General features: G+C 39.3%; 1 protein-coding gene across 15 annotated transcripts in view; it reads left to right on the plus strand.

Moving 5' to 3' along the window:
* The window catches only part of ZBTB20 (zinc finger and BTB domain containing 20), a 473,676-nt gene that overhangs the window by 178,344 nt on the left and 282,386 nt on the right, over window positions 1–12,946 (plus strand). For 9 of the 15 annotated variants that reach the window (XM_085070972.1, XM_085070903.1, XM_085070875.1 and 6 more), the window contains one exon: window positions 12,811–12,895. The exons of the other annotated variants lie outside the window; for them this stretch is intronic. The gene's annotated coding sequence lies outside the window, so the exon portion shown is untranslated. The remainder of the gene's footprint in view (window positions 1–12,810; window positions 12,896–12,946) is intronic. 15 annotated transcript variants of the gene reach the window in all.

Genomic DNA, 12,946 nt, shown 5'->3' on the forward strand with positions numbered 1-12,946 from the left:
TAATAATAATAATAATAATAATAATAAAGAATCCTGGAGTCTGATTACAACAAATAAATTCCATAACACCCTCTGCACTATATTGGTTGTGCCAAAGAGCATAACATAAAATGAGTGAGAACAACAGCAATTCAAAACAGCAGCACACAATGGTGTAATTGGACCCTAAGCACATAAAAATAACAGTTTAAAAGAAAGGAAAAAAAGGCAAAAATGGGACCATGGAGTGGTATCAGGGACAGTGTCATGAAACTGTGGTAAGATGCATGAGCCTAGTGGAAAGAAAAAGAGGGGGTGGGGGGTGAGTTACTTATGAATCAGTACAACTGTGCTTTGTTCTGCATGAGTGTTTTAATAGAGCAAGTGTAATATAAGGATCAGGTGGGCTCGTGGGAATGGAACAAAAGGTTTTGTAAAATTAAAGCAAAATAATTATAGCTCTAGGTGTAGAGTGAGCACACTCCAGCAGTTGATAGCAGGAACCTGCTCAGAATGGAGAAGGAGGGAGGAAGATGCAGTTAGAAAGGTTTTTTGGTTTGTTTTTTTCTTAATATGTGCACACACATGTACATACATGCATGTGCACATGTAATGCAAACAGATTCATGCATGTACATTAACAAAGACTTTAAATCAGTGACAGTTGTACACAGCTTTAGAAGTGACTAATAGAGCCCCACAAAAATGCATTAAAATGAAAATTTAAGGAATAGTCTCAAATGAATTAATTAACAACAAAAAAAGGAGAAATAGCAGCAGAACTTTGCTTTCTAAAGGAATAAAGGACTAAGGTCTAAAACAGAGACTGTTGTATGACATGGGAGATGTTCTTGCTGTAAAAGCCCAGTGATGAATATGTGCAGAGTGCCCAGTATACTAATAAAGCCAACTCAAAGTTCCAGAAGTGAATGTGATCATAGGGGGTTCACAAGAAAGCTGTCAGCAATGCTTTGTGTTACAGAAACTCCCATATTTGGGCAGAGCAGAAAAAGCTGTTTCCTACCTGAATTTCGGAGTAGTTTTACGAGCAAGGTGAGAGCTTGGCTGATCACAAGGTGGCCTCCCTGTATCTAGTTGTGTGCATTTTCTTTCCTTTATTGTCTGCATGTACATGTGCCAAAGTGCACGAGGATTCTAGATAAAAGCAGAAAACAAAATAAGTACCTGAACAGAGATTCCTGACCCAACATGCACTTTCCTTCTAAGTTGCTGATTGTCCTCAAAACGTAATTAAAGAGATGTCCAGGATCCAGGAATGGAGGAAGACTGCACTCAGGTGTGCATTCTTCTCCTTCTGTCATGTTGGGCTCACAATGTTCAGAATATGCTCCTATTTTAGGAAGTGACTTCCCCATAAATAAATTCTTTTTAATTGTATAGAGAGAAAGAGGTAAGAGAAGGAGAAAGAGGTAGTGAATTTTAACACCAGCCCCATAGACTCCCCATAGCACCTGTGGGTTAGGATGAGTCTCCTTCCACTTATGCACTGCTGTATGGAATATTATAAGGAATATGAGCAACTACCAGTGATAAAATGAGCATAAAGTGAGAAACTGGTTTTGTTGGAGCACTGAAATTGCTTCCCTTCCGTGGTGGATGGTGTCTGATGGGCAGGACAATTGCACCTCATTGCAGTGCATGGTGCAGTTTGAGGAAAAGAGGTTCAGCATAGCCCTCAAAACTGTAGTTGCAGGCACAGCTACTACAGATGGCTGGCGTGCAAGATAAGGTCTTGGCAAGGGAGGGGGACAATTAGCCTGCCTCCCACCACATTTCCCCTTATTCTGTAGTCAGATTTCCCTTATTCAGAGTTTGTTCAGGGTAATTGTTCACAGACAATATATTTTTGTGCTCACGGTGCAATCAGAGGCTGTTCTCACTTGAAGCAGAGCACATCTCTTAGGTAGTGCTTTCTGCCAGAATGTGGAGGCTGAGATCAGAGTGAAGCTTTATGAGCTCCATTTGGTGCTTTTTACTTCCGTCTTGTTTCTCTCTCTGCAGGGGATGTGAAACTAGATTTGTCCTGTTTCCACAGCAGGGTTTTGGTTTATTTTGTTTTTCCAAAGCATTTCATTCGGTGGCGCAAATCCAGAGGAGAGTGTGTTGCAGAGATGGATTTGAATGTCAGACAGAAAGAGTTGTGTTTAATAAACTCTTTGTTGTAAACTATAGAAACTTGAGAGCGGGAGGCCCCTGTTTAATACAAACATTCTGTGGCTAAATTATCACTCTAAGTATTTGCCCTGAAATTTAAAGAGCAATGAGGCAAGGTAACTTTGTTAAAATGGCTGTTTATGAGGTGTGATGCTCAAAGTTGAAATTCTTTAGGTCTGGGTTCTCCTCTCAAACTCTTTCCACCTTCCATTTGCCTTTGTCTTTCGACTTAGAGGTGGCTGCCTAACAGAACTGAGTGAAATATAGGACTAGCTAAAATGAAATTAAAAAAAAAAAACAACAAAAAGCCCCACCAAAAATAAAATTAAATTAAAAAAAAAGAAAAACCAACCAAAGTTTTATAGGCTTTTAGAGAAAAAAAAAAAGATGCTTTAGTAATATGACGCAGTACTTGAAGATGATAGCCCAACATACAAACAGCTGAACATGTAGCTCCCATTATGTATGCCACTACTGCTTATCTCCTCTGCTCCCCTGCTTTTGAAAACTCTTTTCTGTATCACAGCACAAGCTACCTATCTGTGCTGATCTCATTTTGAAGTGTTTTGTCAACATGAGCCTATTATGAAATTAAAGGTCAGTAAAAGGCCAGGCATTCGTTGGGGTAAGCACTGCACACTGCAAAGGGAGGGGTCAAGAATGCCTCATCACATCCCAAGCCTTCAGATGTGCCTCGTGAGCTGTGTGTATTCCTGTTTAGGAACAGAGGCGCGGTAAAGCTTCAGTCGACCCCTCATTCACAGCAAGACACAATATGCCAGTATCTGTCACATTCCAAGTCCCTGAAACACTATTGAAGTCAGAGAATTCAAAGTCCCAGATTCTTGGCTCCTTTTGAGGTCGCCTCATTTTCTTCCTTGCCATTCTAGTGAATCCGACATACATACATGCACATGCATACTTGTGTAGACGTACTGACATCTTTCCAGAGCATGAAATTCAAAAAAGGGAACAAAAGCATGGGTTTTTCCCCTTGTCCTGTCACTTTCTGACAAAAAAACCAAAAAAAAAAACCAAAAAAAGAACTTCATAAGTTGTTTATATTCCAGCTTTATTTTCTTCCATTCAGTCTTTGCCGGGAGCAAAGTCTAAAGGTTTTAGACAAATGCAACCCCGTGTTATATTTGTATATTATATTTACATATAATATACATTATTTAGAAAACAAAACCTGTTCTCAATTGTACTAAAAAAAATAGTATTTCCACTTCTGCTCAGAAAGAACTGATGCAGCGCTGCTCACATTTCCCTGCTTTTCCTCCATCTATTTTGGAATTTGATGAGCAATAGTATATAGGCATCATTAAACTCTGCTGTCCCTCCCTTTGCTCTTTTGTCTGATTATCCTTTTCCTAGTCTGTAGGAGAACGAGTCTAATCTGGCTGGAGAATTTGCACCCTGATTTTCTCATAAAGCACATGAAGTTTTTTAGATAACAGTAGGGACAATTTCTGGTCTTATTGAAGTTGTTGGCAGTTCTCCAGATGATTTGTTATAAGATTTGGCCTTGAGAAAAAGGATCAGTCACACTCATCTCTTTTTAATTCTGAACTAGAATGACCCATATCACTGCCCAGTGATGGCTGCCTAGGATACTAGCAGTGAATTTTTGGAAAACGATCAAAAGTTCAAATATATGCAAGAATGCATGAAACCCCCTGTCTAAGAAACCAGAGAGAATGCAGTTTGCCACAGCAAAATACGTGTTTAAATAGAACCAAATAAAACAGAAAGCTTGATATGAAAGATATCTATGTTTACTTTATTATTTTTCTATATAATATCAATTTAGAATGAGGTCTGGAAGAGTTCTTTCAACTTATGTATGTTTTTCTCTGCTCTTTCTAAAATCTTTTGACTGCAGAGCACTATAAATGGTGCAAAACAAAGTCTCTTTTCCAAGTTCCCTACAGTGAACAACTTAAGAGCATTTAGTTTTAGCTTGTATTAGGACTTCATGTCCTCAGAGAACAGATTCTGCCCCTTTGATCTTGAGATATAAAAATCACTGTTTCCCAGTGGTTACAGATCACTGGGGCCCCAGAAAAGTGCCGTGAAGATGCAGAATGACAACCTAGCAGCTCCAGTCTGTTTCCAGCATTGCTGTTGCTTCTTGTATATTTTGAAAAAATATATTAGTGATCTCCAGTAATCCCTGTTTCTGAAATTAATTTAAAACTACTTATATAACTTAGCAACATGCATTAGGCAAGGGCTACTCTCTAACCTTATCGTAATTTCTTTTATGTGTTTATGTGTGCAGGTAGTCTGCAAAGTAAATTCACAGGCATATAATTTTGTATGTCTGTATCCTACGCAGTGGCCCTTCCCATGGGAAAGGAGTTGATCTAAACCAATATTAAAATCCAACAGCTTTCCCTGTCTTTTGGAGGGAAGGAGAGGTTGGGAGTCAAAACATAAGATTTCATTACAATACAGTTCTGTCTGCAGCTAAAGGCATTTCACTAACATGTTGCTATCTGGAGTTTTCCCTTTCAAGATTTCTTGTAGGAGGTGAATTTTCCAGTTGGCTTGACTTTGCTGTTAAAAAGTCAAGCTGATTTTTTTTTCTTTTCTTTGATTAAGTGAATAAAATGTTAAGGGTAATTAAGCCAAGGAGAGTTTTAAATCTCGTTGATTTTTTTCTCCTCAGTTCCTAACCTGGTAAACAAACTGGTTGTATCCATCTTTGCAGAGATAATTTAAAACCACTGTTCTGAAAGTATAGTGTAGAAGCACCAGTTTTCACTTCAGAGACAAAAACACTTTGACGACCTTCAAACCTCGTGTGTTAAACTTGCAAGTAAAAATCATGTTTTTCATTATTTCTGTTACCTCAAGGTTACTTCAGGGCTAAGGTTTCCTGTGAAGATCAAACAAGAGGTTTTTTCCTGTCTTGCACATCTTTTTGTATGCCCAGATTATGCCCTCTGTGAAAATACTAAACCGCAGACGTTGTGGCCTTGAAGCTGGAGGGAGGATTGCTTGGTGTTATTAAGGCTCTGATCAGCAGACCAGACCAAGATCCGGCTGCTCCTGTCTGGCTCAGTAACCTTGGAAAAGTCAATAATATACTTGTGCCTACATTCCCCAGCTGTAAAAGGAAGGGGATGCTCTTTCCCTGCTGCAGAGGTACTTTGGAGATAAATCTGCTCTCTGAAACTGGTGATGAGTACAGGGAAATGTGTGTGTGGATTGAGCTCCCAGCCGCACCAGTGTCATATTTTCCTGATGGCACATAGTTCTGAAGACCCCCCAGAACATTATCCATGCTTCCAGGCAATCACAGCAGGCCTCTCCACTCCTTCCCAAGCACACCTTGTCAGCAGCTGCTTTGGGAAATCTCCACATCTCCCTCCCTATTGCACAGGGCTGTGGGCAGAGAGGAGATTTCTGTGGGCTCCTCTCACCTTTGCAGGATGCACTGAGTAAGCTTCTCCAGCCTGGCTCATTTGGAGTTTTTGATACACTTTGCAGAGTGCAAGTGGCTGTTTTAGAGCAGCAATGTAGTGCTGCTTCTGTGATATATTATCTGCAAATTCTAGTGTTCCTGATATATTTCTTTTTAAATGTTTTGCTGAAACCTTATTCACATAGGCTGATCATATGTGCCCCAGATACAAACAGGAAGACAAAGTTTCCAGTTCCATCTGCTGCAGTCTAGAATGATTTTATCCACCATTCACTGGGGAAAAGAAACTCTGATTTAAATGGCACATAAGCTGTGTATTATTAGTCTGATATGATAAAGTATTACAGGTTTTTTCCTAGTGCATTTTTTATATTTGAGCTGGAAGTAACTGTACTGCATGAACTCTAAGTGAAGATGTATAAAACCAAAAAGAGTACTTGTGAAATAACAGAGGCTGGAACTTTATATCAGTAATGTCTGTTTAGCACCTGGACTGCCTGTTAAATCTCCCCAGAATGATTCTTCCACCAAAATACCTGCCCAGCTCTTCTCCAGCCACTTTCAGCAGAGGTAGGCAGGAAATCCCAACAAAAAAACCTGCCAAAAAGAAATGCAACTCCCTTGGAGCCACCGCTGTTTGGAAATGAACAGTTAACAAATGCAACCTTTTCACTGATGCCCTAAATTCCTTTGTCACTTAGTAACAGCCTGTACAAACTACGCCTCCATGCCTGACCTAAGTTATATCATATTGCCATGTTGTGAAATAATCTATTGTTGAATGTGTGCAGAAAATTGGCTATAAGATCCATTGTATTTTAAAAGAATATAGTTTTTTTTCTAAATAAATGACAAGGTTTATTCAGTGAAAATATCACATCAGTGTAGAGAGCAAAATAAAAAATACGTTCACGTGCTGTGCTTGGATTGGGAGACGTCAGTAGGTACCTTCTTAGCTTCCTAACCCTGCTAATGGGAACAGGGATAGCCTTTATCTCCCCACTCGGCTGCAGTAGACTTTAGTGCCTGCCAGGACACAGCTTTCCACTGGAAAGCTTTCCATAGCAAGAAAGCTATATTCTTACTAATCTTGTCAGTCCTCCCTAAGGCATCACAGCCTTGGGTCACCTTTGGGGCATGATCACACCTTTCTAAATCTGTGGGGTTTTAGTAGCAGTAGCTCAGGTTTGTATCAGTGTTACTGTCCAGAAGCTTGTCTGTTGATTTCAGTAGGAATTTACCTGGAAAAAGATGTATCATTGAGCAGCTGAATTTTAACTCTTCAGGACCAGTTGAATCCTTTACATTATCATGTTAACGTACCTAAATGTGGGCTTAATTTGCTTTTCTCTTTTCCTCAAAATTAAAGATTTCTCTAAGTTTGTTGTTTGGAGTTCTGCTTTCTTCATTTCAAAGCAGGTAAAGATGCTCATCTGGGTCTAATTTGTAGTTGTGGTACACGTTACATAGATAATGCTGAGAGTTAGCTCACTGTGGAGATGGGATGGAGATGTCAGCTCTGAGAGCCTTTGTGACACAGAAACAAAAGCACTAACTTGTTTTGAGGGAGATTTTCCTCGCCAGAAAAAGAACGCCCGTCCGGCTCTGGGTGACAAAAACCACCTTTGAAAGTGAAAGCAAAGAGGTGCTGCGAGCAGCGGGAAAGCGAGGCGAGGTTGCAGTGGCGGAGTGGCCCGCGGTGGGCTCGAGAGGGTCCCCGGGAGAGCGCCGAGCCGAGCCGAGCCGAGCTGGGTGCGCGGGGTGCGGGAGAGCGCGGAGCGCTGCGCGGGGCGGGCAGCCCGAGGGGAGCGCGGAGCAGGGAGGGAGAGAGGGAGGGAGAGAGGAAGGGATCACAGCGTATGGAGTCTGAGAAGTGACAGCGTTTTGCACTGGAGGCAGCTGGGTGAGGTTACCTGAGGACAATGTCTGGCTCTACTGGCTGATTGCTTAGAGCATTAAAAAAAAAAAAAAAAATCCGGTTAATGGGGGCACCTCCTAAACAAACCAGATATCCCTCTCACCGTGCAGTCCCTGTTGAGGAGAGTATAATTTTACATTTACTGCACTGGATAAGTAAGAATTTGTTATGTTCTGACTTTATCCAGGAAATTCCCTTTTAACCCAATTGTCCCTATTAAGTGTGTCAGCTCTTCTTTCAAAAGCTCTGCTGTGCAAAGGCAAATTAGTGTATTAATGTAAAAGCACATAATTTTGAGACAGCAAAAATTGGGAAGCCCAGTTTTTAAAAAAGAAGTATTTATTACAAAATATTGCAACAAACTCTGCTTGCTTACAATTATTTATAAAAATTAAATTTATTTTTGTTCATATTTATTTTTCACTTTTAAACCTTAACAACAGAATTATACATGCCACTCATTTTCTTTAATGTACTTTAATTTTTTTTAAATTTTTGATTTAAAGTTTCTTTTTCAGATTCTCATCTAAATATTGAAAAATCTAATCTGAAAGTACTTCCTCAGACTGATCCACTCTTCTCTGCCCTCTTCTTAAATTATGCATAACATAAACTAGACAATAGTCAAGTTTAATTCTGAAATGCTTTATTTGTGTCAGTGTAAGTCAAAGCCTGAGGGAAAACAGTTCATCTTATGTACAGTTAGTATGTAGCTCTGTTTAGCTAAAGTTCAGTGCATTTCCCTCACAAATGAGCATCAGGGAACAGGTCCACTGTTGTCCTCCTGAAACCTGTGTGAACTGTTGCCTACTTCAAAGCATCCAGGATGAGCCCTACCAGAGCACTTGGAAGTTCTCCTGTTTCCAAGGCACTGGTATAGGTAGGTATATTAGCCATGGCATATATTATTTATGCACTGATTTTAGAGCTGTCAGAGGAAAATCAGTTTTAGGGAAGAAGGGAGCAGTGCTTTTGAAGTGGGGTTTTCACCTTTCACATGCTGTTTGTTTCCCCATCCTAATGTGGTTATAGAGAGTGCTGTCTTTTGTGGAGGAGATGGTCATGGCCCCAGAAAAATAGACCCTATAGGTCCTGCTGTTCTGCTGCTGTTTGAGGCTTTGGGGGAGAAAAGTTAAATAATTTTTAACATGGACTCAAAATCAGTTTGGGCATATGGCACTATAGGATATACACGTACAATAATCCTAAAGTGGTTTAAGTATGTTTCTAGCTTCTCTGCTTCTTAGCTAGAGGATATACTTAAGTATAGGATATACTTAACATAAATGCATTTTATTAGGGTGTTTGATGCCTCTGATGTGGTTTGTGCTCTGAACGTCATATTTTGAAATGCTTATTTGTAGGTGAGGAATTGTTAACACATTTCATCTATGGTTTGAATTTGTGGGAATTCCATGGTTTTCTACAACATCACTGCATCATATGAAACGCTCACAGTCCTTCTAAATGCAGTGAAGTGTTTATGATGTGATGTTAATCTTCAGTCTGAGGCCCAAAAATTGTTCTCACTCATCTAAGAAGTAGCCAGACCCAAGCTGATTTTAACAGATGATGCATTTCCACCCTAAAATGGATTTAAAGGGGTTCTTTATCATACTGTTCAATCCCAGGTGTGTCATTTTTTTTCTTCTACTCCTGATATGGGTGTTCCTCTTTTGTATTTCAGAACCTAGATTTTCATTTAGCAATTAATGTGCGTGATTCAAGTCACTCCTTCTGTATTTTATGAATTTTTTCCAAATATAGTATTTCTCTGCCTACTGTTGATTGAGCAGAATGGAACTTGCCTACACAAAATTTCTCAGGAAATACAATTTGCACATCCAGATTTCTGACTACACCCACTCTCCCCATTATTGCAAGGTGTTAATCTAGTTGTATGATGCTGCTTGCACAGATGCATACATACATACCCTCTTTAAAAATAGTCTGTGTGCCTAAATCCTTATGGGAGAGCTAGGTCTGTGTGCTCACTGAATATTTAGCCCTTGTGGTTACTGCAAAAGAGTTTTTGTGAAGACTCTTCCATATTTTTAGAAGGTGCTTTTAGTAAGCAGTTTAATCCTAAGTAACAACTGACTTCTTTTGCAGCAAATTTTAATTTAAAACTAATTTTAAAATTACACATATCCATTTTAACAGTACTTCAGATTTGGGCAGTTCCTTTCCAGAAACCTACCCTGGAGAAAATGTTTTTAATCAGGTTAAAATGGAGGCAAGATAGGAAAAAAAAATGTTTGCTGTGGCGTGACTGGAGCAGTGCTAATGAGCTCTGCTCTAATACATGAAGGAACATATGGCCCCCATCTGAATACAAACTGGACACAAAGCAGTAATTCAGCTGAGATGTCCTGAATATTGTAAACTGGGTGAATGTGGTTGAAGGTGTTTATAAATGGTGGCTGAGTCCCACACACTGACTCAGTGCCTCCTAATGTCCGGGGCTCAAGGTGCTATTTGTAAGAGTATAGAAAATGACCAGTAGAGGGAATTCTTAATTAATGCTAACAAAACAGCAAACTGAAGTGTTATGTTATGAAGAAAAGACTTCTTGTGCTCATGACGCAGCAAGAGACGGATTATGGAGAGGGCGAGTTAGGAGAAGAAAAATCACAGGACAAGCAAATTGAGTATTTACTGGCAAATAATTGCTCTCTTAAGCTGTGGCTCTCTTCCTTAATTCTTGGCATTCCTGAGCACTAGAACCATTTTCAAAAAATGCATCGTTACAGAGTAGATGTAAAAAAACCTCTCAAAGGCTGATGGTGCAGACTTGTGCAGGTAAGAATGTGTGCATTACTGCCTATATTTCTTCTAAAGCTTTAGATTGCCATCATTTACAGGGCTGCTACTTTTTTCTGTCTCCAGTAGAACTGGTGTTTTGGTTTCACAGCTCTATTTCGTCTGAAAGTTCGGGAAGTGAGGGTAGAGTTTTAGGCAGGCTGCAGTGTGTGCTTTTCTGTCAGCACAGAGGTATCGACAGACAAGGAAACAAAACAAGCTGGGAGAAAGTATATGGCCCAGGTTTATTTAGTTTAAACGGGTGCTGGATTTCATGGAGGTGCCTTTAATTAAAAATCTGCACATCAGCCTAATGTGGGGCAGGAACATGTTGCTCCTATGTGCTTGCATTGCCATGCTGATTTCACTGGAGGAAGGTTTGTGAGATGCTGCAGGGAAGGAACTTTTTCTAAGCAACTCTTAAGGATTTACCACATCCCCAGGGCTTCCCTAGGTGTGGCTCCCCAGGGAAATTAGATGTTCGGGAACCCACTCTGTTTGCTCCTCTATACAGTTTGCCTACATGTTTCCTACTCCTTTCCCTCCCAAATTGCACCACTTTTAGCCAAGTTTGATGGGTGAAAATTTCCAAGATACCCGAGCTTTCACATTTTTTTTAAGTAGACAACTGTTTAAAGGGGAAAAGCTCTTTTAACAGCCTCTCTGTGCAAGAAGCTGCCTCATAATTATACCCAAAATTATATATCAGATACAAAAGTGACAGAAATCCATAATAAAGGAGGCTCATTTGACTCTACAGGAGCTGTCTCAAATTTACTGAGGATTTTATTTTTGTTTATTCCGCATGCAAACTTCATTTTCTAGTACTAAAAAAGGGCATGGAGATGTATAGGTGGTTAAGAATACTTTGTCTTAAAATATGACTCTTACTCACATGTTAATCATCAAATAACAAAACTGTAACACTGCCATTTTTTATCAAACCTACAGAATGCTGTCCCTCATTTCTTCTCCCCACTTCATCACATGCATTAAAAGTAATGGCTAAAACAATCTCACTTCTCACAAGTAAATGAAAACAGCACGTATTCCTGAAAAGCAGACATGTTCCTTTGATTTTACAGGGGGTTTATTTTGATTATACTGACCATGCTCAGGAGTGGTGAACAGTCTGAACACTTGATTGATGGCATATATATGTTGCAGACACAGCTCTGGAAAGTCTAGTATCAGATCCTTCAGAAAAAAAATGCCAAGTTCCCCATAAAGAGTAATGGTGATTTAACTTTTCACACAGGGGTAATTTTTCATTAATAGGTATCAAATTTAAATTGATTTATGTCTTTAAACATGGGTAGTTTTTAGTCCTCATAGTTTATTGTACCATAATCGTGGATATTCTGTTTATTCAGTATTAAACATGGGCAGTTTTCAGTCCTCATAATTTATTGTACTGTAATTGTGGATATTCTGTTTATTCAGTATTACACTAACTATTTCTGTAATTATATTCTATTTATTATTATAAATGCCTTTCTTATTATTATTGCAATAATTACTCCTTTTTAAACTGATAAAATCTTGGCCTATCTGGGGTTTTGGGTACAGAGTACTGCAAGTTTATTATATAGCATGTGGATGAAAAGTAAAAATCCTTTTATTTGTTTTAGTGTTCCGCCTTTTACTTTTAATGACTTTCCCCTCTTTTCTTGGGAAATCAGATTTATTTTATTTTCTCTGTGCAGTTTTATTTATATCATTTCCACTACAACCAGTCTTTTTTGTTTTCTTTGTCATTTTGAAGCTTTCTAAACTTTTCCCATATGAAAAGCTCTTGAGGGTTTTCATGAGTCTTTGAACCCTTTTTGTTTCTCCTCTATCCTATTTGAGACAGGGCGATCAGCACTGACTGCAAAACCCAAAGTGATGGCATGACAGCAACTTATATAACCACATTATAGTAGGCTCAGAAGTGTTTCCTTTGGACCCCCATTGTTCAGCATGGGAAAAACCCCACTAAATCCCTTCATTTCCTTTCCTCTGTAAACCTATCGAGCACTGGGAGATGGAAGCAGTGCAAATTATTATTTTTTTATTATTATTTCTGCTAATGGAAAGGCTAGCTACAGAATCCTATAGAAAGTCTGTGAAGTCAAGAGAGATAACTGTGGAGAAGTATCCTTGTACCTTGTGTGAGGCAAACTGGAAGGATTCCATGAGATGGGGATGGCTGACATGGAAAGGAAGTACAGCTTGTTCTGTGGCTTCTAGACCATCTGCAAGTGACTTGCAGGAGATGAGAGGGTGCCAAATAAAAGCACAATTGTGATATAATGGAAGTATGAATCAGTCATTGGTCTACTCTTACTGGAAAAAGCATGCAAAGCTCAGGACTGTTCCTTGGGTGGTACTAGGATACTTCATTCCTTTGAAACATGTGTGTCTCAAGCCCTAACTCCAGACCAGCAGTCATTTAAGAGTGTCTGGAAAAAAAGCTTTTTTTCAGTTTAGATTGTCAAATCTTATCTTTTTATTTCTGCAGATATATAGAGGCATGTTATAGAATATGTAATACGAAGTTCCTGGGTCCCAGTAGAGCATATCAAGTTGACTTTTGCTGGAAGCAAGTGAGTTTTGTTCCCATTCCTAACTCTCAGTTCACCCCTCTCCACCCTTCT

Source organism: Lichenostomus cassidix, chromosome 1, assembly GCF_008360975.1.
Source record: "Lichenostomus cassidix isolate B80296 chromosome 1, HeHo_3.0, whole genome shotgun sequence".
NCBI lineage: Eukaryota > Metazoa > Chordata > Aves > Passeriformes > Meliphagidae > Lichenostomus > Lichenostomus cassidix.